At 47.7% G+C, this 23,743-nt stretch overlaps 1 long non-coding RNA gene across 1 annotated transcript; it reads left to right on the top strand.

Moving 5' to 3' along the window:
- The first annotated feature begins 12,291 nt into the window (after positions 1-12,291).
- On the top strand, positions 12,292-16,067 carry LOC142930808 (uncharacterized). Its single transcript, XR_012946780.1, has 4 exons — positions 12,292-13,475; positions 13,644-14,910; positions 15,079-15,443; positions 15,612-16,067. It is a non-coding gene; the product is annotated as an uncharacterized LOC142930808 (long non-coding RNA).
- Positions 16,068-23,743: the final 7,676 nt, after the last annotated feature.

Raw genomic sequence — 23,743 nt, 5'->3', positions numbered from 1 at the left:
CTCCTCCTCCTCTTCTCCTTTGTGTTATTGTCGTATGGCTGATGTAAAACTACAAAAGCAGATTTTTTAATTTTTTTTATTATAATTATTTTACCAGGTGAAGGCCCCTCTGAGCTATGCAGTTCATTTTCAGAAGCGACCTGTCCATCGCAAACGATAGCTCGACGAAGTGGGCTCATCGTCGTCGTCGTCGTCATCATCGTCGTCATCATCATCGTCGTCATCGTCGTCTGGAAATTTAAAGCGGCAGACAAATACTCACGAGACGCGCGATGTTCACTCGAAATGTGGAGCGGAAAACACCGAGGACCCGGAGAAAAATCCGCGCGAACAACGGGGAAAACGCGCAAACTCCAAATACACAGCAGCAGCAGCAGGCGTCAGGGTCAGCATGGAACCCACGACCTCCTGTACACCAGGCGAGGTAGTTAACATCTCCTAGCCACCGTGATTATGATGATGATGAGAGAGAGACACGCAAACTTCAAATATACAGCAGCAGGCGTCAGGGTCGGGATCGATCCCACGACCTCCTGTACACCAGGCGAGGTAGTTAACATCTCCTAGCCACCGTGATTATGATGATGATGAGAGAGAGACACGCAAACTTCAAATATACAGCAGCAGGCGTCAGGGTCGGGATCGAACCCACGACCTCCTGTATACCAGGCGAGGTAGTTAACATCTCCTAGCCACCGTGATGATGATGATGAGAGAGAGAGACGCAAACTCCAAATATCCAGCAGCAGGCGTCAGGGTCGGGATCAATCCCACGACCTCCTGTATACCAGGCGAGGTAATTCGCTTCTCGCCATCACCGTGGTGATGTAGATGGCAGGGCAACAGCTACAATGTCACATTCAGGTGGTCGAGTCAGCAGACAGCCGCCGTCAGGACCAGCAGCAACGGAGTAGTGAATCATCATCGCTGTGCCATGAGGCCTTTGTTTGCAAGTTTCAAAAGCATGAGAAAATAATAGTCGGTGTTTTACACCTTTCTGGCAATACAAGTGCTCGTTGATTCTTTCGGTAAAGTCACGTGGTAGGTAGAAATAAAATAAAAACAAATCACGAAGTCTCGATCAACAGGCCAAGGGATGATGACGACCGCTTGCGTTGCGCTCGAAACTTCGTGATTTGTTTATTTCATTTTCTACCTACCACGTGACTTTACCGAAATAACCAAAGTGTATGGATTCCTGCAGTCACGGATGCTTCAAATCAAGGTTTAATACAACAAGTGTTCAGATGTTCAAACACCACGTAGATACGTTTTGCATCTCTGACCCGTGCGTCGTCTTTGTTACTGTTCGCCTGACATTGGTGTTGAAACAAGGCCACAAAGGTAGGGAGCTGGCGCTGGTGCAGGCCAATCCGTTTCAAAGACAATGCCATCTATTAATTATCAGGGCATGTTTGTCCTGCATGGTCACCACAAGTACGTGGGATTAATGCAGTACTTGATGCCTTGCAAAAACACATTTTCATGCTGTGGTTTTCCCACCTGATGATGATTGATTGTGTTGCAATAGAAACGTCGTGATTTTTTATTTCATACCTACGTGACTTTACCGAAAGAACCAAAGAGTATCTATTTGGAGTTTGAACATCTTAACACCTTCTGTTGTATTTCCTGATCGGGTGAAGCACCTCTTATAATTTGTACATATTTGTATCGCTGTGATGGCTGCTTTGTATTTTGTGGATCGGGGCACTGCGTCGTTACACGATGTGCGGTCTCTATAGTTCTGGATGACCACAGTCGCCACGCTACTGCTGAAGAGGTGTTTTATCCCATGTTTCCATTTGTCCATCATCATCGTCATCATCATCAGGTGTCCGTATCTACTGCTGCCCTGGTTTGTGCAGTGGACGCGGTTCAGGGTGAACCACGAACTTCGTGGAAAACCAAAATCCAATTACCTTATTTCACATGGTGGAGGTCGTGATTTGGGACCTAGTTATTCCATAGAAACCAAGTCTGTTACGGCGTTACGTTGGTGGGGGTTGGGGACAGTGTCTTCTTGGCACGTCGTTATCACAACTTCCATCAAACTCGCACACTCCTGGAGAGGTTGTTACTTTTCGACTGGTGCATCATCATCATTATCATCATCAGGTGTATCCCGCATCTGCTGCTGCTGCTACCATGGTTAGTGGATGCGGTTTAGGGTGTAACCATGGAGCAGCTTCTGTGGAAAATCGCAAACCCAGCAGCTGCGCTGTCTGTGTCCCTGCAAGGCAGCGGTGGGATACGATGCTGTAGGTAGGAGCTGCTGCTGCTGCTGCTTGATTGTGCAACGAAATCGGGAGGGGATTTTTGTTTGTTTGTTTCAGAGACCGGCTCCAAGACCCGCGGTGATCTCAGCGACGCCCTCATCAGTCGAAGTCTTCTGCTGCGAGGTTTCTGGTTTGTTTGTTTAGGTGGAGGCTGAGAGGGCTGAGAGGGCTGAGACTTCTGTCGCGCGGCCTCGTGAACTCTCGCCTGGCGAAACAACGCGTGCTGGAAAAAAAACATTGTAAGAGGGCTGCGGGGACGCCGATTGGCTGAGAGCGTGCGTCGCTCTCATTGGCTCAGGCCAATGGCGTGTTCCACGGTCCGCGCTGCTGCTGTGGTCTCACTCGTGAGCGCTTTGCAGATTTTTGGATTTTCTTCATTATAGTATTTTTTCAGTAAAAAGCCTCCTGGTCAAAGAGCGCCTCAAACGAATCAGCGGCGACCTGTTGGATTCGAACCGCGAACTCCTCTCTCTCTCTCTTTAATCATCAGACCTCCTTTGCCAGTACCAAAATATAATAATAGGGGTTTTCCCCTTTTTTCTGGCAACAAAACTGAAACCTTTTTACGAGGATTCATGTTTACTGCATTAACCACAATACTTGTGGTCAAAATGCAAACCAAAAACACACTATGATAATATATGATGCATTGTTCCTTGAAGCTGATTGGTCCACACCAAGGGACGGCTTTCTTTTGAGCCTCGACCCAATTGGTGCTCGACCAGAGGACGCCAAAAGGCGTACAGCTCAAAGACAATGCACTGTCAAAGTAATGAGGGCTCGGTGGTAAGCATCTACATCATTAGACCTCCTTTGCCAGTACCAAAATATAATAATAAAAGGGGGTTTCTCCTTTTTTCTGGCAACACAACTGAAACCTTCTTACAAGGAATCATATTTACTGCATTAACCACAACACTTGTGGTCAAAATCTCCGTCTAACACGTGGAAGGCTTTCGCGACCAAAAGCATCCATAATGGTGGATTTGAGTTATATCGCGTGAATCTAAGTGTGTCGTTAACCCTGCCGCCACCCGACACAGCCAATTAGTAAGGTTTGTCACGTAAACAGAGCGTGGACATTCGTCACTAGTACAGCATTACACCGGCGTGCTGGAGAGTAAATCCACAACATTTACAATCTGAGTACGACGTTTCGCCAGTGATTACAACTAGCATCATGAATCTGGCTGTCCGCCTGATGAAGCTAGGTGTAATTACTGGCGAAACGTCGTACTCAGATTGTAAATGTTGATTTACTCTCCAACACACCGGTGTGCTGTACTAGTAACGATGTGGCACGTTCTGTTTGCGTGACAAACCTCACTGATACATTGACGCGATCCTCTCTCTCTCTGTGTGTAACAACGCGCTGCCACGAGTGGCTGGGTGAGTGTTGGGGAGGGGGATGTAAGGGGGGGTAGGGGGGGTAAGGGAGGGTAAGGCAGGCTAAGGGGGGGGTAAGGGGGGTAAGGCAGGCTAAGGGGGGGGGGTAAGGGGGGTAAGGAAGGCTAAGGGAGGGGGGGGGTAAGGGGGGGTAGGGGGGGGGTAAGGGAGGGTAAGGCAGGCTAAGGGGGGGGTAAGGGGGGGTAGGGGGGGTAAGGGAGGGTAAGGCAGGCTAAGGGAGGGGGTAAAGAGGGGTAGGGTAAGGGAGGGTAAGGGGGGGGTAAGGGAGGGGGGGGTAAGGCAGGCTTAGGGGGTGTAAGGGGGGGGGGTAGGGGGGGTAAGGGAGGGTAAGGCAGGCTTAGGGGGTGTAAGGGGGGGGGGGGTACCTGTCTCTTCCGCCCGGGCTGTAAACCCAAGAGGGGTGACGTAGCGGACGAGAGAGGAGGGGGCGGGGGGGTTTATGTTTGCTGGCTGTAAAACAGTTGGCGACCTTGGCCAATGGGAGGGCGATGGGGGGGGGCAGAGGGAAACGCCCGAGAGGAGCTGGAGTGACATTTTACGAGGTGTGTGAGCGGGGGGGGGGGGAGCGGTGGTGCAGTGGTTAGCGCACCGCGCTACGAAACCGGCCACCCGAGTTCGATTCGAGCTCACGAGCAATAACAGTGGCGAATATCTAAAACAGGGTCCCAGGCGCTCCCCCCCCCTTAAAGTGAGTACCTGGTGCGGTGTGTAAACGTCAGCGCTCGGGAGACAAAGGCGGCCGGGCGTGTTGTTGGCCATCCAACACCCTCGCGTGCCGTGCCAGCCTTCATAGGTACTCGCGAAAACACTTTCCACTACAGTCTGTTTAAGGCTATGCGGGGGTCCCCTCTGTCTTTGGTGCTGGCCACACCAGACACACATAAAGACAAATATCCCTCCTACAGCCTGACCAGACTGTTGGGGCAAGCGTTGTTAGCGAGCGCCTTGCGGAGGCCGGAGCGGCCACACGAGGCGGTGGTTGTCCAACACCGCGCACAGGCCGCCTTTGTCTCCCCAGTGGCGATGCTTACACATCACAACTGGTGCTCGCTTGATGCGGAGTCGACCTGGGGGGGCGGCCCACGACCGCTTCGGATTAATCGTCACCGGCGTTGGCCGTGAGCGGGAACCGAACTCGGCCCGCCAGGGTTCCCAAGCTGCAGCACAGCAGCGCTAACCGCTGCACCACCGCTCCCCGCATGAACGGACACGCGCTCGTGGGCACGCACAGCCCCCCCCCCCCAGTACCAACGGAGAGGTCGTCGCTGTGTTCGGGATCAATGACCGTTTCTGAAAGTCATCAAGCGGTAACCGTTTCTATGGCGCAATCTGCGCACGTGTGCAATGCGCGTACGACCGTGTCCCGATGGGCGTCGATGATCTGGGACACAGTCCCATCAGCGAGCTCAATTGGCAGGCGAGGCTGCCCAAGCAGCTTCAGTTTGACCGGATAGTCGTGGGGGGCCGGGGGGGGGGTGCTAAATGGGCGCGGTACGGGCTAGAGAAGAGGTGGACTGATGCAGGTAGGGGAGGATGTAGAGCCGAGTCGAGTTGTCGATGACTGATACCGGCGGTGCCAAGGTCGGCCTCTGTGGCGGAGACTCGTGAAGGACGATGCCGGGGAGCTGGAGGCGGAGGAGCGACGCTCACAACAACGGGCGGAGCGCCGGGCGGCTATAAGCACAGCGAGTTGGCGCAGTAGGGCGGGCACAATTAGTGCATCTGCCTGTCATCTTAGTCAGTCGACCCGTGGCACCTGGGTCTGCCCCGTGACCTCCTCTCAGCGAGCGTTCGACACTTCCCGTGGCCTCAAGGTGCACATGGCCTGGCACAAGCGTCGTGGTGACGTCACCGCCACTTAGTGGCGAATGGCGGTTGTTGTTGTTGTTTATGCGTCTGAGCGATAAGTCAATCAGCTGTCCTAGGTGACACCGCGTGTCCAGCCCTCATTAGTTCCGCTTCTGAGAAATCTCAAGTCTCAGTTATTGCTTCAACTGCATCCGTTCGGTCCCTGACCCGGGTTCGCAACCCAGGTCTAATGTCAGCCGGTAGGACAGGGAGCGTCCACAACCGCGGGGTCATTTAATCTAAGACACGTGTTCCCCTGCGATACCACGTGTGCGCTGTCTCGTACCACGTGCACCCCGTGTCGCGCCGCGTGTACCCCGTGTCGCACCGCGTGTATCCCGTCTCATACATACAACTCAATCGCCAACACACACCGGACTGTACAAAGATGTATTACCAACACAGCCGTTATTATCAAACGGGGAGTATCAACACCGCTTGTTCAGGAGGGTACCCTCCCCCCCGCACCACCAACCCTGGCCTTTGCTTGCTCGGTCGAGTCCTCACTGAAGTAGTTTGAAGTGCACGCGTGGGAAAAATAAAGGGCATGGTGGTGGCCCAAGGAAAAATCCTAGAAGCCCACGCGAGGAACACCACCGCTCTCGGGCCACAGGAACGTGGAATTTCCACCATTCGCTCGCGGCCACCATGGGGAGATTAACGCTGCCCCGTTGATTGCTGGCTAGGCTAATTGGATGGTGCGAGGCGTTCATATTTTTTCACGGACTCCCTTTCTTATTCCACCGTTTTTTTTATTAAACTAAACTATAAATTGTTTAAAAATTATTTTACCAGGTAAGGCCACACTGAGCTATGTGCTGTAGCTTTTTTTCAGAAGCGACTTAGCCATCACAAATGATAGCCCGACGAAGTGGTTTGTCATCATCACGTGCAAATGTATTGCAGCCAAATACAGGGACTCCTCTACTTACGAACGAGTTAGGTTCAAGAGGTCTTGTTCGTAAGTCGATTTGTTCTTAAGTCCCAACTTTACTCCTGTCGTTTACAAACGTGCTGTACGACGTGTACACTAAACACGGGGAATGGCTTTAAAAGTTGTAAAATATCCTGTAGATGTAGATGCCACTGGTTCTTCACGTTCTGTAGATGTAGATGCCACTGGTTCTTCACGTTCTGCAGATGCAGATGCCACTGGTTCTTCACGATCTTGCAGATGTAGATGCCACTGGCTCTTCACGTTCTGCAGATGTAGATGCCACTGGTTCTTCACGTTCTGCAGATGTTGATGCCACTGGTTCTTCACGTCCTTGCAGATGTAGATGCCACTGGTTCTTCACGTTCTGCAGATGTAGATGCCACTGGTTCTTCACGTTCTGCAGATGTAGATGCCACTGGTTCTTCACGTTCTGCAGATGTAGATGCCACTGGTTCTTCACGATCTTGCAGATGTAGATGCCACTGGCTCTTCACGTTCTGCAGATGTAGATGCCACTGGTTCTTCACGTTCTGCAGATGTTGATGCCACTGGTTCTTCACGTCCTTGCAGATGTAGATGCCACTGGTTCTTCACGTTCTGCAGATGTAGATGCCACTGGTTCTTCACGTTCTGCAGATGTAGATGCCACTGGTTTTTCACGTTCTGCAAATGTTGATGCCACTGGTTCTTCACGTTCTTGCAGATGTAGATGCCACTGGTTCTTCACGTTCTGTAGATGTAGATACCACTGGTTCTTCACGTTCTGTAGATGGAGATGCCACTGGTTCTTCACGTTCTTGCAGATGTAGATGCCACTGGTTCTTCACGTTCTGCAGATGTTGATGCCACTGGTTCTTCACGTCCTTGCAGATGTAGATGCCACTGGTTCTTCACGTTCTGCAGATGTAGATGCCACTGGTTCTTCACGTTCTGCAGATGTAGATGCCACTGGTTTTTCACGTTCTGCAAATGTTGATGCCACTGGTTCTTCACGTTCTTGCAGATGTAGATGCCACTGGTTCTTCACGTTCTGTAGATGTAGATACCACTGGTTCTTCACGTTCTGTAGATGGAGATGCCACTGGTTCTTCACGTTCTTGCAGATGTAGATGCCACTGGTTCTTCACGTTCTGCAGATGCAGATGCCACTGGTTCTTCACGTTCTTGCAGATGTAGATGCCACTGGTTCTTCACGTTCTGCAGATGTTGATGCCACTGGTTCTTCACGTCCTTGCAGATGTAGATGCCACTGGTTCTTCACGTTCTGCAGATGTAGATGCCACTGGTTCTTCACGTTCTGCAGATGTAGATGCCACTGGTTTTGCACGTTCTGCAGATGTTGATGCCACTGGTTCTTCACGTTCTTGCAGATGTAGATGCCACTGGTTCTTCACGTTCTGTAGATGTAGATGCCACTGGTTCTTCACGTTCTGTAGATGGAGATGCCACTGGTTCTTCACGTTCTTGCAGATGTAGATGCCACTGGTTCTTCACGTTCTGCAGATGTAGATGCCACTGGTTCTTCACGTTCTTGCAGATGTAGATGCCACTGGTTCTTCACGTTCTGCACATGTAGATGCCACTGGTTCTTCACGTTCTGCAGATGTAGATGCTACTTGTTCTTCACGTTCTGCAGATGTAATTGCCACTGGTTCTTCACGTTCAGCAGATGTAGATGCCACTGGTTCTTCATGTTCTGTAGATGCCACTGGTTCTTCACATTCTGCAGATGTTGATGCCACTGGTTCTTCACGTTCTTGCAGATGTAGATGCCACTGGTTCTTCACGTTCTGCAGATGTAGATGCCACTGGTTCTTCACGTTCTGTAGATGTAGATGCCACTGGTTCGTCACGTTCTGCAGATGTTGATGCCACTGGTTCTTCACGTTCTTGCAGATGTAGATACTACTGGTTCTTCACGTTCTGCGGATGTAGATGCCACTGGTTCTTCACGTTCTGTAGATGTAGATGCCACTGGTTCTTCACTTTCTGAAGATGTAGATGCCACTGGTTCTTCACGTTCTTGCAGATGTAGATGCCACTGGTTCTTCACGTTCTATAGATGGAGATGCCACTGGTTCTTCACGTTCTTGCAGATGTAGATGTCACTGGTTCTTCACGTTCTGCAGATGTAGATGCTACTGGTTCGTCACGTTCTTGCAGATGTAGATGCCACTGGTTCTTCACGTTCTGCACATGTAGATGCCACTGGTTCTTCACGTTCTGCAGATGTAGATGCCACTTGTTCTTCACGTTCTGCAGATGTAATTGCCACTGGTTCTTCACGTTCAGCAGATGTAGATGCCACTGGTTCTTCATGTTCTGTAGATGGAGATGACACTGGTTCTTCACGTTCTTGCAGATGTAGATGCCACTGGTTCTTCACGTTCTGCAGATGTAGATGCCACTGGTTCTTCACGTTCTGCAGATGTTGATGCCACTGGTTCTTCACGTCCTTGCAGATGTAGATGCCACTGGTTCTTCACGTTCTGCAGATGTAGATGCCACTGGTTCTTCACGTTCTGCAGATGTAGATGCCACTGGTTTTTCACGTTCTGCATATGTTGATGCCACTGGTTCTTCACGTTTTGCAGATGTAGATGCCACTGGTTCTTCACGTTCTGTAGATGTAGATGCCACTGGTTCTTCACGTTCTGTAGATGGAGATGCCACTGGTTCTTCACGTTCTTGCAGATGTAGATGCCACTGGTTCTTCACGTTCTGCAGATGCAGATGCCACTGGTTCTTCACGTTCTTGCAGATGTAGATGCCACTGGTTCTTCACGTTCTTGCAGATGTAGATGCCACTGGTTCTTCACGTTCTGCACATGTAGATGCCACTGGTTCTTCACGTTCTGCAGATGTAGATGCCACTTGCTCTTCACGTTCTGCAGATGTAATTGCCACTGGTTCTTCACGTTCAGCAGATGTAGATGCGACTGGTTCTTCATGTTCTGTAGATGTAGATGCCACTGGTTCTTAACGTTCTGCAGATGTTGATGCCACTGGTTCTTCACGTTCTTGCAGATGTAGATGCCACTGGTTCTTCACGTTCTGCAGATGTAGATGCCACTGGTTCTTCACGTTCTGTAGATGTAGATGCCACTGGTTCTTCACGTTCTGCAGATGTTGATGCCACTGATTCTTCACGTTCTTGCAGATGTAGATGCTACTGGTTCTTCACGTTCTGCGGATGTAGATGCCACTGGTTCTTCACGTTCTGTAGATGTAGATGCCACTGGTTCTTCACGTTCTGCAGATGTTGATGCCACTGGTTCTTCACGTTCTTGCAGATGTAGATGCCACTGGTTCTTCACGTTCTGCAGATGTAGATGCCACTGGTTCTTCACGTTCTGTAGATGTAGATGCCACTGGTTCTTCACGTTCTGTAGATGTAGGTGCCACTGCCTCTTCATGTTCTTGCAGATGTAGATGCCACTGGTTCTTCACGTTCTGTGGATGTAGATTCCACTGGTTCTTCACGTTCTTGCAGATGTAGATGCCACTGCCTCTTCACGTTCTTGCAGATGTAGATGCCACTGGTTCTTCACGTTCTGCAGATGTAGATGCCACTGGTTCTTCACGTTCTGAAGATGTAGATGCCACTGGTTCTTCACGTTCTGCAGATGTAGATGCCACTGGTTCTTCACGTTCTGCAGATGTTGATGCCACTGGTTCTTCACGTTCTTGCAGATGTAGATGCCACTGGTTCTTCACGTTCTGCAGATGTAGATGCCACTGGTTCTTCACGTTCTGTAGATGTAGATGCCACTGGTTCTTCATGTTCTGCAGATGTAGATGCCACTGGTTCTTCACGTTCTGCAGATGCCACTGGTTCTTCACGATCTTGCAGATGTAGATGCCACTGGTTCTTCACGTTCTGCAGATGTAATTGCCACTGGTTCTTCACGTTCAGCAGATGTAGATGCCACTGGTTCTTCATGTTCTGTAGATGTAAATGCCACTGGTTCTTCACGTTCTGCAGATGCCACTGGTTCTTCACGTTCTATAGATGTAGATGCCACTGGTTCTTCACGTTCTGCAGATGTAGATGCCACTGGTTCTTCACGTTCTGTATATGTAGATGCCACTGGTTCCTCACATTCTGTAGATATAGATGCCACTGGTTCTTCACGTTCTGCAGATGTAGATGCCACTGGTTCTTCACGTTCTGTAGATGTCACTGGTTCTTCACGTTCTGCCGATGTAGATGCCACTGGTTCTTCACGTTATGTAGATGCCACTGGTTCTTCACGTTCTGTAGATGTAGATGCCACTGGTTCTTCACGTTCTGTAGATGTAGATGCCACTGGTTCTTCACGTTCTGCAGATGTAGTTGCCACTGGTTCTTCACGTTCTGCAGATGTTGATGCCACTGGTTCTTCACGTTCTTGCAGATGTAGATGCTACTGGTTCTTCACGTTCTGCGGATGTAGATGCCACTGGTTCTTCACGTTCTGTAGATGTAGATGCCACTGGTTCTTCACGTTCTGCAGATGTTGATGCCACTGGTTCTTCACGTTCTTGCAGATGTAGATGCCACTGGTTCTTCACGTTCTGTAGATGTAGATGCCACTGGTTCTTCACGTTCTGTAGATGTAGGTGCCACTGCCTCTTCACGTTCTTGCAGATGTAGATGCCACTGGTTCTTCACGTTCTGCGGATGTAGATTCCACTGGTTCTTCACGTTCTTGCAGATGTAGATGCCACTGCCTCTTCACGTTCTTGCAGATGTAGATGCCACTGGTTCTTCACGTTCTGCAGATGTAGATGCCACTGGTTCTTCACGTTCTGAAGATGTAGATGCCACTGGTTCTTCACGTTCTGCAGATGTAGATGCCACTGGTTCTTCACGTTCTGCAGATGTTGATGCCACTGGTTCTTCACGTTCTTGCAGATGTAGATGCCACTGGTTCTTCACGTTCTGCAGATGTAGATGCCACTGGTTCTTCACGTTCTGTAGATGTAGATGCCACTGGTTCTTCACGTTCTGTAGATGTAGATGCCACTGGTTCTTCACGTTCTGTAGATGGAGATGCCACTGGTTCTTCACGTTCTTGCAGATGTAGATGCCACTGGTTCTTCACGTTCTGCAGATGCAGATGCCACTGGTTCTTCACGTTCTTGCAGATGTAGATGCCACTGGTTCTTCACGTTCTTGCAGATGTAGATGCCACTGGTTCTTCACGTTCTGCACATGTAGATGCCACTGGTTCTTCACGTTCTGCAGATGTAGATGCCACTTGCTCTTCACGTTCTGCAGATGTAATTGCCACTGGTTCTTCACGTTCAGCAGATGTAGATGCGACTGGTTCTTCATGTTCTGTAGATGTAGATGCCACTGGTTCTTAACGTTCTGCAGATGTTGATGCCACTGGTTCTTCACGTTCTTGCAGATGTAGATGCCACTGGTTCTTCACGTTCTGCAGATGTAGATGCCACTGGTTCTTCACGTTCTGTAGATGTAGATGCCACTGGTTCTTCACGTTCTGCAGATGTTGATGCCACTGATTCTTCACGTTCTTGCAGATGTAGATGCTACTGGTTCTTCACGTTCTGCGGATGTAGATGCCACTGGTTCTTCACGTTCTGTAGATGTAGATGCCACTGGTTCTTCACGTTCTGCAGATGTTGATGCCACTGGTTCTTCACGTTCTTGCAGATGTAGATGCCACTGGTTCTTCACGTTCTGCAGATGTAGATGCCACTGGTTCTTCACGTTCTGTAGATGTAGATGCCACTGGTTCTTCACGTTCTGTAGATGTAGGTGCCACTGCCTCTTCACGTTCTTGCAGATGTAGATGCCACTGGTTCTTCACGTTCTGTGGATGTAGATTCCACTGGTTCTTCACGTTCTTGCAGATGTAGATGCCACTGCCTCTTCACGTTCTTGCAGATGTAGATGCCACTGGTTCTTCACGTTCTGCAGATGTAGATGCCACTGGTTCTTCACGTTCTGAAGATGTAGATGCCACTGGTTCTTCACGTTCTGCAGATGTAGATGCCACTGGTTCTTCACGTTCTGCAGATGTTGATGCCACTGGTTCTTCACGTTCTTGCAGATGTAGATGCCACTGGTTCTTCACGTTCTGCAGATGTAGATGCCACTGGTTCTTCACGTTCTGTAGATGTAGATGCCACTGGTTCTTCATGTTCTGCAGATGTAGATGCCACTGGTTCTTCACGTTCTGCAGATGCCACTGGTTCTTCACGATCTTGCAGATGTAGATGCCACTGGTTCTTCACGTTCTGCAGATGTAGATGCCACTGGTTCTTCACGTTCTGCAGATGTAATTGCCACTGGTTCTTCACGTTCAGCAGATGTAGATGCCACTGGTTCTTCATGTTCTGTAGATGTAAATGCCACTGGTTCTTCACGTTCTGCAGATGCCACTGGTTCTTCACGTTCTATAGATGTAGATGCCACTGGTTCTTCACGTTCTGCAGATGTAGATGCCACTGGTTCTTCACGTTCTGTATATGTAGATGCCACTGGTTCCTCACATTCTGTAGATATAGATGCCACTGGTTCTTCACGTTCTGCAGATGTAGATGCCACTGGTTCTTCACGTTCTGTAGATGTCACTGGTTCTTCACGTTCTGCCGATGTAGATGCCACTGGTTCTTCACGTTATGTAGATGCCACTGGTTCTTCACGTTCTGTAGATGTAGATGCCACTGGTTCTTCACGTTCTGTAGATGTAGATGCCACTGGTTCTTCACGTTCTGCAGATGTAGTTGCCACTGGTTCTTCACGTTCTGCAGATGTTGATGCCACTGGTTCTTCACGTTCTTGCAGATGTAGATGCTACTGGTTCTTCACGTTCTGCGGATGTAGATGCCACTGGTTCTTCACGTTCTGTAGATGTAGATGCCACTGGTTCTTCACGTTCTGCAGATGTTGATGCCACTGGTTCTTCACGTTCTTGCAGATGTAGATGCCACTGGTTCTTCACGTTCTGTAGATGTAGATGCCACTGGTTCTTCACGTTCTGTAGATGTAGGTGCCACTGCCTCTTCACGTTCTTGCAGATGTAGATGCCACTGGTTCTTCACGTTCTGCGGATGTAGATTCCACTGGTTCTTCACGTTCTTGCAGATGTAGATGCCACTGCCTCTTCACGTTCTTGCAGATGTAGATGCCACTGGTTCTTCACGTTCTGCAGATGTAGATGCCACTGGTTCTTCACGTTCTGAAGATGTAGATGCCACTGGTTCTTCACGTTCTGCAGATGTAGATGCCACTGGTTCTTCACGTTCTGCAGATGTTGATGCCACTGGTTCTTCACGTTCTTGCAGATGTAGATGCCACTGGTTCTTCACGTTCTGCAGATGTAGATGCCACTGGTTCTTCACGTTCTGTAGATGTAGATGCCACTGGTTCTTCATGTTCTGCAGATGTAGATGCCACTGGTTCTTCACGTTCTGCAGATGCCACTGGTTCTTCACGATCTTGCAGATGTAGATGCCACTGGTTCTTCACGTTCTGCAGATGTAGATGCCACTGGTTCTTCACGTTCTGCAGATGTAATTGCCACTGGTTCTTCACGTTCAGCAGATGTAGATGCCACTGGTTCTTCATGTTCTGTAGATGTAAATGCCACTGGTTCTTCACGTTCTGCAGATGCCACTGGTTCTTCACGTTCTATAGATGTAGATGCCACTGGTTCTTCACGTTCTGCAGATTTAGATGCCACTGGTTCTTCACGTTCTGTATATGTAGATGCCACTGGTTCCTCACATTCTGTAGATATAGATGCCACTGGTTCTTCACGTTCTGCAGATGTAGATGCCACTGGTTCTTCACGTTCTGTAGATGTCACTGGTTCTTCACGTTCTGCCGATGTAGATGCCACTGGTTCTTCACGTTATGTAGATGCCACTGGTTCTTCACGTTCTGTAGATGTAGATGCCACTGGTTCTTCACGTTCTGTAGATGTAGATGCCACTGGTTCTTCACGTTCTGCAGATGTAGTTGCCACTGGTTCTTCACGTTCTGCAGATGTAGATGCCACTGGTTCTTCACGTCCTGCAGATGTAGATGCCACTGGTTCTTCACGTTCGATAGATGTAGATGCCACTTGTTCTTCACGTTCTGCAGATCTAGATGCCACTGGTTCTTCACGTTCTGTAGATGTAGATGCCACTGGTTCTTCACGTTCTGCAGATGTTGATGCCACTGGTTCTTCACGTTCTTGCAGATGTAGATGCTACTGGTTCTTCACGTTCTGCGGATGTAGATGCCACTGGTTCTTCACGTTCTGTAGATGTAGATGCCACTGGTTCTTCACGTTCTGCAGATGTTGATGCCACTGGTTCTTCACGTTCTTGCAGATGTAGATGCCACTGGTTCTTCACGTTCTGCAGATGTAGATGCCACTGGTTCTTCACGTTCTGTAGATGTAGATGCCACTGGTTCTTCACGTTCTGTAGATGTAGGTGCCACTGCCTCTTCACGTTCTTGTAGATATAGATGCCACTGGTTCTTCACGTTCTGCGGATGTAGATTCCACTGGTTCTTCACGTTTTTGCAGATGTAGATGCCACTGCCTCTTCACGTTCTTGCAGATGTAGATGCCACTGGTTCTTCACGTTCTGCAGATGTAGATGCCACTGGTTCTTCACGTTCTGAAGATGTAGATGCCACTGGTTCTTCACGTTCTGCAGATGTAGATGCCACTGGTTCTTCACGTTCTGCAGATGTAGATGCCACTGGTTCTTCACGTTCTTGCAGATGTAGATGCTACTGGTTCTTCACGTTCTGCGGATGTAGATGCCACTGGTTCTTCACGTTCTGTAGATGTAGATGCCACTGGTTCTTCACGTTCTGCAGATGTTGATGCCACTGGTTCTTCACGTTCTTGCAGATGTAGATGCCACTGGTTCTTCACGTTCTGCAGATGTAGATGCCACTGGTTCTTCACGTTCTGTAGATGTAGATGCCACTGGTTCTTCACGTTCTGTAGATGTAGGTGCCACTGCCTCTTCACGTTCTTGTAGATATAGATGCCACTGGTTCTTCACGTTCTGCGGATGTAGATTCCACTGGTTCTTCACGTTCTTGCAGATGTAGATGCCACTGCCTCTTCACGTTCTTGCAGATGTAGATGCCACTGGTTCTTCACGTTCTGCAGATGTAGATGCCACTGGTTCTTCACGTTCTGAAGATGTAGATGCCACTGGTTCTTCACGTTCTGCAGATGTAGATGCCACTGGTTCTTCACGTTCTGCAGATGTTGATGCCACTGGTTCTTCACGTTCTTGCAGATGTAGATGCCACTGGTTCTTCACGTTCTGCAGATGTAGATGCCACTGGTTCTTCACGTTCTGTAGATGTAGATGCCACTGGTTCTTCATGTTCTGCAGATGTAGATGCCACTGGTTCTTCACGTTCTGCAGATGCCACTGGTTCTTCACGATCTTGCAGATGTAGATGCCACTGGTTCTTCACGTTCTGCAGATGTAGATGCCACTGGTTCTTCACGTTCTGCAGATGTAATTGCCACTGGTTCTTCACGTTCAGCAGATGTAGATGCCACTGGTTCTTCATGTTCTGTAGATGTAAATGCCACTGGTTCTTCACGTTCTGCAGATGCCACTGGTTCTTCACGTTCTATAGATGTAGGTGCCACTGGTTCTTCACGTTCTGCAGATGTAGATGCCACTGGTTCTTCACGTTCTGTATATGTAGATGCCACTGGTTCCTCACATTCTGTAGATATAGATGCCACTGGTTCTTCACGTTCTGCAGATGTAGATGCCACTGGTTCTTCACGTTCTGTAGATGTCACTGGTTCTTCACGTTCTGCCGATGTAGATGCCACTGGTTCTTCACGTTATGTAGATGCCACTGGTTCTTCACGTTCTGTAGATGTAGATGCCACTGGTTCTTCACGTTCTGTAGATGTAGATGCCACTGGTTCTTCACGTTCTGCAGATGTAGTTGCCACTGGTTCTTCACGTTCTGCAGATGTAGATGCCACTGGTTCTTCACGTCCTGCAGATGTAGATGCCACTGGTTCTTCACGTTCGATAGATGTAGATGCCACTTGTTCTTCACGTTCTGCAGATCTAGATGCCACTTGTTCTTCACGTTCTGCAGATCTAGATGCCACTGGTTCTTCACGTTCTGTAGATGTAGATGCCACCACCACCGTCTCGTGCGCAGCGGTTGAACTTACGACTCTCAGTCCGAACAGGCAACTGGACATACGGACGGGTTTGTTCGTATCTCTGAAAGTTCGTAAGTCGAATGTTCGTAAGTAGAGGAGTTCCTGTATGTTGCACTTCTTTTGCAGCGTACATAGCCAGCCGTGCTAATATGCTGCCTTCTTGCCTCCACAACGACCAATATAACTTATTATTTTCTTATTATTATTATTGTTGTTGTTTGTCCACCGTTTACCCGGAAAAAAAGCGTCGCCGAGCCTCGAGGACCTCTTTCAGAAGGCTCACTGCCAAGTCGTCACGTGAAGGGTAATCACGTGAAGGGTAATCACGTGATTACCCTTCACGTCAAGGGTAATCACGTGAAAGGTAATCACGTGATTACCCTTCACGTCAAGGGTAATCACGTGAAAGGTAAACACGTGAAGGGTAATCACGTGATTACCCTTCACGTGAAGGGTAATCACGTGAAGGGTAATCATGTGATTACCCTTCACGTGAAAGGTAAATACGTGAAGGGTAATCACGTGATTACCCTTCACATGAGGGGTAATCACGTGAAGGGTAATCACGTGAAGGGTAATCACGTGATTACCCTTCACGTCAAGGGTATTCACGTGAAGGGTAATCATGTGATTACCCTTCACGTGAAAGATGATCACGTGAAGGGTAATGATGTGATTACATTACCTTCACGTGAAGGGTAATCACGTGAAGGGGAGATGACGATTGCCGCAGCTGTTTCGTGATTCCCAACGGGTTCATCAGCGGAGATATTTTCCAACGCCTTCTCTGCGCTATCACGCAGCTGCTGCATAGCCCAGGCACGCAGCAAGCGCCAAGATCTGGCCTCAGTCCCAAACCCCCACCTAGACTAGAGACCAATAGACTCACTCGTTGACGAATATACTCACTCATTCGGACCCACAGACTCACTCAATGAGACCCATAGACTCACTCATTCAGACCCATAGACTCACTCATTCAGACCAAGACTCACTCATTCTGACCAAGACTCACTCATTCAGACCAAGACTCACTCATTCAGACCAAGACTCACTCATTCAGACCCAAAGACTCACTCATTCAGACCAAGACTCACTCATTCTGACCAAGACTCACTCATTCTGACCAAGACTCACTCATTCAGACCCATAGACTCACTCATTCAGACCCAAAGACTCACTCATTCAGACCCATAGACTCATTCATTCAGACCAAGACTCACTCATTCAGACCAAGACTCACTCATTCAGACCAAGACTCACTCATTGAGACCAATAGACTCACTCATTCAGACCCAAAGACTCACTCATTCAGACAAAGACTCACTCATTGAGACCAATAGACTCACTCATTGAGACCAATAGACTCACTCATTCAGACAAATAGACTCACTCATTCAGACCAAGACTCACTCATTCAGACCAAGACTCACTCATTGAGACCCATAGACTCACTCATTGAGACCCATAGACTCACTCATTGAGACCCATAGACTCACTCATTGAGACCAAGACTCACTCATTGAGACCCATAGACTCACTCATTAAGACCCATAGACTCACTCATTGAGACCCATAGACTCACTCATTAAGACCCATAGACTCACTCATTCAGACCAAGAGACTCACTCATTCAGACCAAGACTCACTCATTCAGACCAAGACTCACTCATTCAGACCCAAAGACTCACTCATTGAGACCCAAAGACTCACTCATTGAGACCCATAGACTCACTCATTGAGACCAAGACTCACTCATTGAGACCCATAGACTCACTCATTCAGACCCATAGACTCACTCATTAAGACCCATAGACTCACTCATTCAGACCCATAGACTCACTCATTCTGACCCATAGACTCACTCAATCAGACAAATAGACTCACTCATTCAGACCCATAGACTCACTCACTAAGACCCATAGACTCACTCATTCAGACCAAGACTCACTCATTGAGACCCATAGACTCACTCATTCAGACCAAGACTCACTCATTGAGACCCATAGACTCACTCATTAAGACCAATAGACTCACTCATTGAGACCCATAGACTCACTCATTCAGACCAAGACTCACTCATTCAGAGCCATAGACTCACTCATTGAGACCCATAGACTCACTCATTAAGACCAATAGACTCACTCATTGAGACCAAGACTCACTCATTGAGACCCATAGACTCACTCATTAAGACCAATAGACTCACTCATTCAGACCAATAGACTCACTCATTGAGACCCATAGACTCACTCATTGAGACCAAGACTCACTCATTGAGACCCATAGACTCACTCATTGAGACCCATAGACTCACTCATTGAGACCCATAGACTCACTCATTCTGACCAACAGACTCACTCATTGAGACCCAAAGACTCACTCATTGAGACCAAGACTCACTCATTCAGACCCAAAGACTCACTCACTAAGACCCAAAGACTCACTCATACAGACCCAAAGACTCACTCACTAAGACCCATAGACTCACTCATTGAGACCCATAGACTCACTCATTCAGACATAGACTCACTCATTCAGACCCATAGACTCACTCATTCAGACCCATAGACTCACTCATTCAGACCCATAGACTCACTCATTCAGAGCCATAGACTCACTCATTCAGACCAAGACTCAATCATTCAGACCAAGACTCACTCATTCAGACCCATAGACTCACTCATTCAGACCAAGACTCACTCATTCAGACCAAGACTCACTCATTCAGACCCAAAGACTCACTCATTCAGACATAGACTCACTCACTAAGACCCATAGACTCACTCATTCAGACCAAGACTCACTCATTCAGACCAAGACTCACTCATTCAGACCAAGACTCACTCATTCAGACCAATAGACTCACTCATTGAGACCAAGACTCACTCATTCAGACCAAGACTCACTCACTAAGACCCATAGACTCACTCATTGAGACCAATAGACTCACTCATTGAGACCAATAGACTCACTCATTCAGACCAAGACTCACTCACTAAGACCCATAGACTCACTCATTGAGACCCATAGACTCACTCATTCAGACCAAGACTCACTCATTGAGACCCATAGACTCACTCATTGAGACCCATAGACTCACTCATTCAGACCAAGACTCACTCATTAAGACCAATAGACTCACTCATTGAGACCAAGACTCACTCATTCAGACCAAGACTCACTCATTCAGACCAAGACTCACTCACTAAGACCCATAGACTCACTCATTGAGACCAATAGACTCACTCATTGAGACCAATAGACTCACTCATTCAGACCCATAGACTCACTCATTCAGACCCATAGACTCACTCATTCAGAGCCATAGACTCACTCATTCAGACCAAGACTCAATCATTCAGACCAAGACTCACTCATTCAGACCCATAGACTCACTCATTCAGACCAAGACTCACTCATTCAGACCAAGACTCACTCATTCAGACCCAAAGACTCACTCATTCAGACATAGACTCACTCACTAAGACCCATAGACTCACTCATTCAGACCAAGACTCACTCATTCAGACCAAGACTCACTCATTCAGACCAAGACTCACTCATTCAGACCAAGACTCACTCATTCAGACCAATAGACTCACTCATTGAGACCAAGACTCACTCATTCAGACCAAGACTCACTCACTAAGACCCATAGACTCACTCATTGAGACCAATAGACTCACTCATTGAGACCAATAGACTCACTCATTCAGACCAAGACTCACTCACTAAGACCCATAGACTCACTCATTGAGACCCATAGACTCACTCATTCAGACCAAGACTCACTCATTGAGACCCATAGACTCACTCATTGAGACCCATAGACTCACTCATTCAGACCAAGACTCACTCATTAAGACCAATAGACTCACTCATTGAGACCAAGACTCACTCATTCAGACCAAGACTCACTCATTCAGACCAAGACTCACTCACTAAGACCCATAGACTCACTCATTGAGACCAATAGACTCACTCATTCAGACCAAGACTCACTCACTAAGACCCATAGACTCACTCATTGAGACCCATAGACTCACTCATTCAGACCAAGACTCACTCATTGAGACCAATAGACTCACTCATTCAGACCAAGACTCACTCACTAAGACCCATAGACTCATTCAGACCAATAGACTCACTCATTCAGACCAAGACTCACTCATTGAGACCCATAGACTCACTCATTGAGACCCATAGACTCACTCATTGAGACCAATAGACTCACTCATTGAGACCCATAGACTCACTCATTGAGACCCATAGACTCACTCATTGAGACCCATAGACTCACTCATTGAGACCCATAGACTCACTCATTGAGACCAATAGACTCACTCATTGAGACCCATAGACTCACTCATTGAGACCCATAGACTCACTCATTGAGACCCATAGACTCACTCATTCAGACCAAGACTCACTCATTCAGACCCATAGACTCACTCATTAAGACCAAGACTCACTCATTAAGACCCATAGACTCACTCATTAAGACCCATAGACTCACTCATTGAGACCCAGAGACTCACTCATTGAGACCCATAGACTCACTCATTCTGACCAATAGACTCACTCATTCAGACCAAGACTCACTCATTCAGACCCATAGACTCACTCATTCAGACCAAGACTCACTCATTCAGACCAAGACTCACTCATTCAGACCAAGACTCACTCATTCAGAGCAAGACTCACTCATTCAGACCAAGACTCACTCATTCAGACCAAGACTCACTCATTCAGACCAAGACTCACTCATTCAGACCAAGACTCACTCATTCAGACCAAGACTCACTCATTCAGACCAAGACTCACTCATTCAGACCAAGACTCACTCATTCAGACCAAGACTCACTCATTCAGACCAAGACTCACTCATTCAGACCAAGACTCACTCATTCTGACCCATAGACTCACTCATTCAGACCAAGACTCACCCATTGAGACCCATAGACTCACTCATTGAGACCCATAGACTCACAACTTCAGACCAAGACTCACTCATTGAGACCCATAGACTCACTCATTCAGACCAATAGACTCACTCATTCAGACCAAGACTCACTCATTCAGAGCCATAGACTCACTCATTCAGACCAAGACTCACTCATTCTGACCAATAGACTCACTCATTGAGACCCATAGACTCACTCATTGAGACCAATAGACTCACTCATTGAGACCCATAGACTCACTCATTCTGACCAATAGACTCACTCATTCAGACCAATAGACTCACTCATTCAGACCAATAGACTCACTCATTCAGACCAATAGACTCACTCATTCAGACCAATAGACTCACTCATTGAGACCCATAGACTCACTCATTGAGACCCATAGACTCACTCATTGAGACCCATAGACTCACTCATTGAGACCCATAGACTCACTCATTGAGACCCATAGACTCACTCATTGAGACCCATAGACTCACTCAATGAGACCCATAGACTCACTCAATGAGACCCATAGACTCACTCAATGAGACCCATAGACTCACTCAATGAGACCCATAGACTCACTCAATGAGACCCATAGACTCACTCATTGAGACCCATAGACTCACTCATTGAGACCCATAGACTCACTCATTGAGGCCCATAGACTCACTCATTGAGACCCATAGACTCACTCATTCAGACCCATAGACTCACTCATTCAGACCAAGACTCACTCATTGAGACCCATAGACTCACTCATTCTGACCAATAGACTCACTCATTGAGACCCATAGACTCACTCATTGAGACCAATAGACTCACTCATTAAGACCCAAAGACTCACTCATTCAGACCAAGACTCACTCATTCAGACCCATAGACTCACTCATTGAGACCAAGACTCACTCATTGAGACCCATAGACTCACTCATTCAGACCCATAGACTCACTCATTCAGACCAAGACTCACTCATTCAGACCCAGAGACTCACTCATTCAGACCAAGACTCACTCATTCAGACCCATAGACTCACTCATTCAGACCCAGAGACTCACTCGTAGACCAATAGACTCACTCATAGACCCATAATCAGAGCCCTATAGACTCACTCATCGACATATAGGCTCAGTCATAGACCCATAGTCTCACTCAGAGATCCATTCTCACACAGAATCCTATACTCAAGATCCATAGGCTCACAACAAGGGACCCCGACTCCCTCACCCTGCCCAATCACAGCTACAGCACCCACCCGCCATGTTCCTCACCTCCCAAGTTGCTTACCCTATCCTCACTGCATGTACAGCTTGGTCTGCATGTACAGCTTCCTAGGGGACACTGGGATACAGCGGAGAGAGATTAAACGGACAGTGGTCAGTATTGGAAACATAAGCAAAGCGATGATTGCATCGATGTTCAAAATACCTTTTGGTAAACGGTAGAATTTTCTTTGTTATGGTCACCTAATTCCTGCCCCAAACCCAGCTCAATGGACCCACCATGAATCAATTTAATTGATTGCTGCGACGATCATTGATTCATTCCAGCCATCCTGTCGCTCATTGGCTTCCTCGTCAATAATGGATAGTTATTACCACGGCCATAGTTCTAATAAATTTTATATCTTGATACCTCTGCTAATGTCAAGGACTCAATTCACTAGGTTGACCGTTACGTACATGTTATGTATATCGTTTATTGTTAAATTTGAATCGCAGTTCCTTTGATTACTGTTGTTAGATTGTTTTTACAGCTTTATTTTGGTGTTTTTGGAAACATGGTTAAGCCATGGTTAAGCCACGTTTCTTGCGGAAGTGCGGAGTTGGCCTGATAACTTTAATCTAAATTGTCTTATGGTTGTTTTTGTTTGACTTGCATCACACTGGGATTTTTGCACACAGCGTTGTAATACAGTGGGGTTTTTTTTTCTGGAAGATTTGCTGGTTTATCCCAGGATGTTTCTGTTGCGCGTCGTCCCTTTTAGATGTTCTCTTCATATTTTGTTTGTTGCGGTTGCACCCGACTCAAGAGCCGCATGGCTCACAGGGCTATACCTAAAAAAATGAAACTTGAAACTTGAACTCATCCTGTATGTTGCATGTACCTACGTATGTTGAACTTATTTGGCACCGTACGTAGCCAAA

This window comes from Petromyzon marinus, chromosome 43, assembly GCF_048934315.1.
Source record: "Petromyzon marinus isolate PM22_M1 ecotype Great Lakes invasive population chromosome 43, UKy_Petmar_22M1.pri1.0, whole genome shotgun sequence".
Lineage (NCBI taxonomy): Eukaryota > Metazoa > Chordata > Hyperoartia > Petromyzontiformes > Petromyzontidae > Petromyzon > Petromyzon marinus.
The sequence above is the reverse complement of the archived record's forward strand: the minus strand, read 5'-3'. Positions and strand labels throughout refer to the sequence as shown.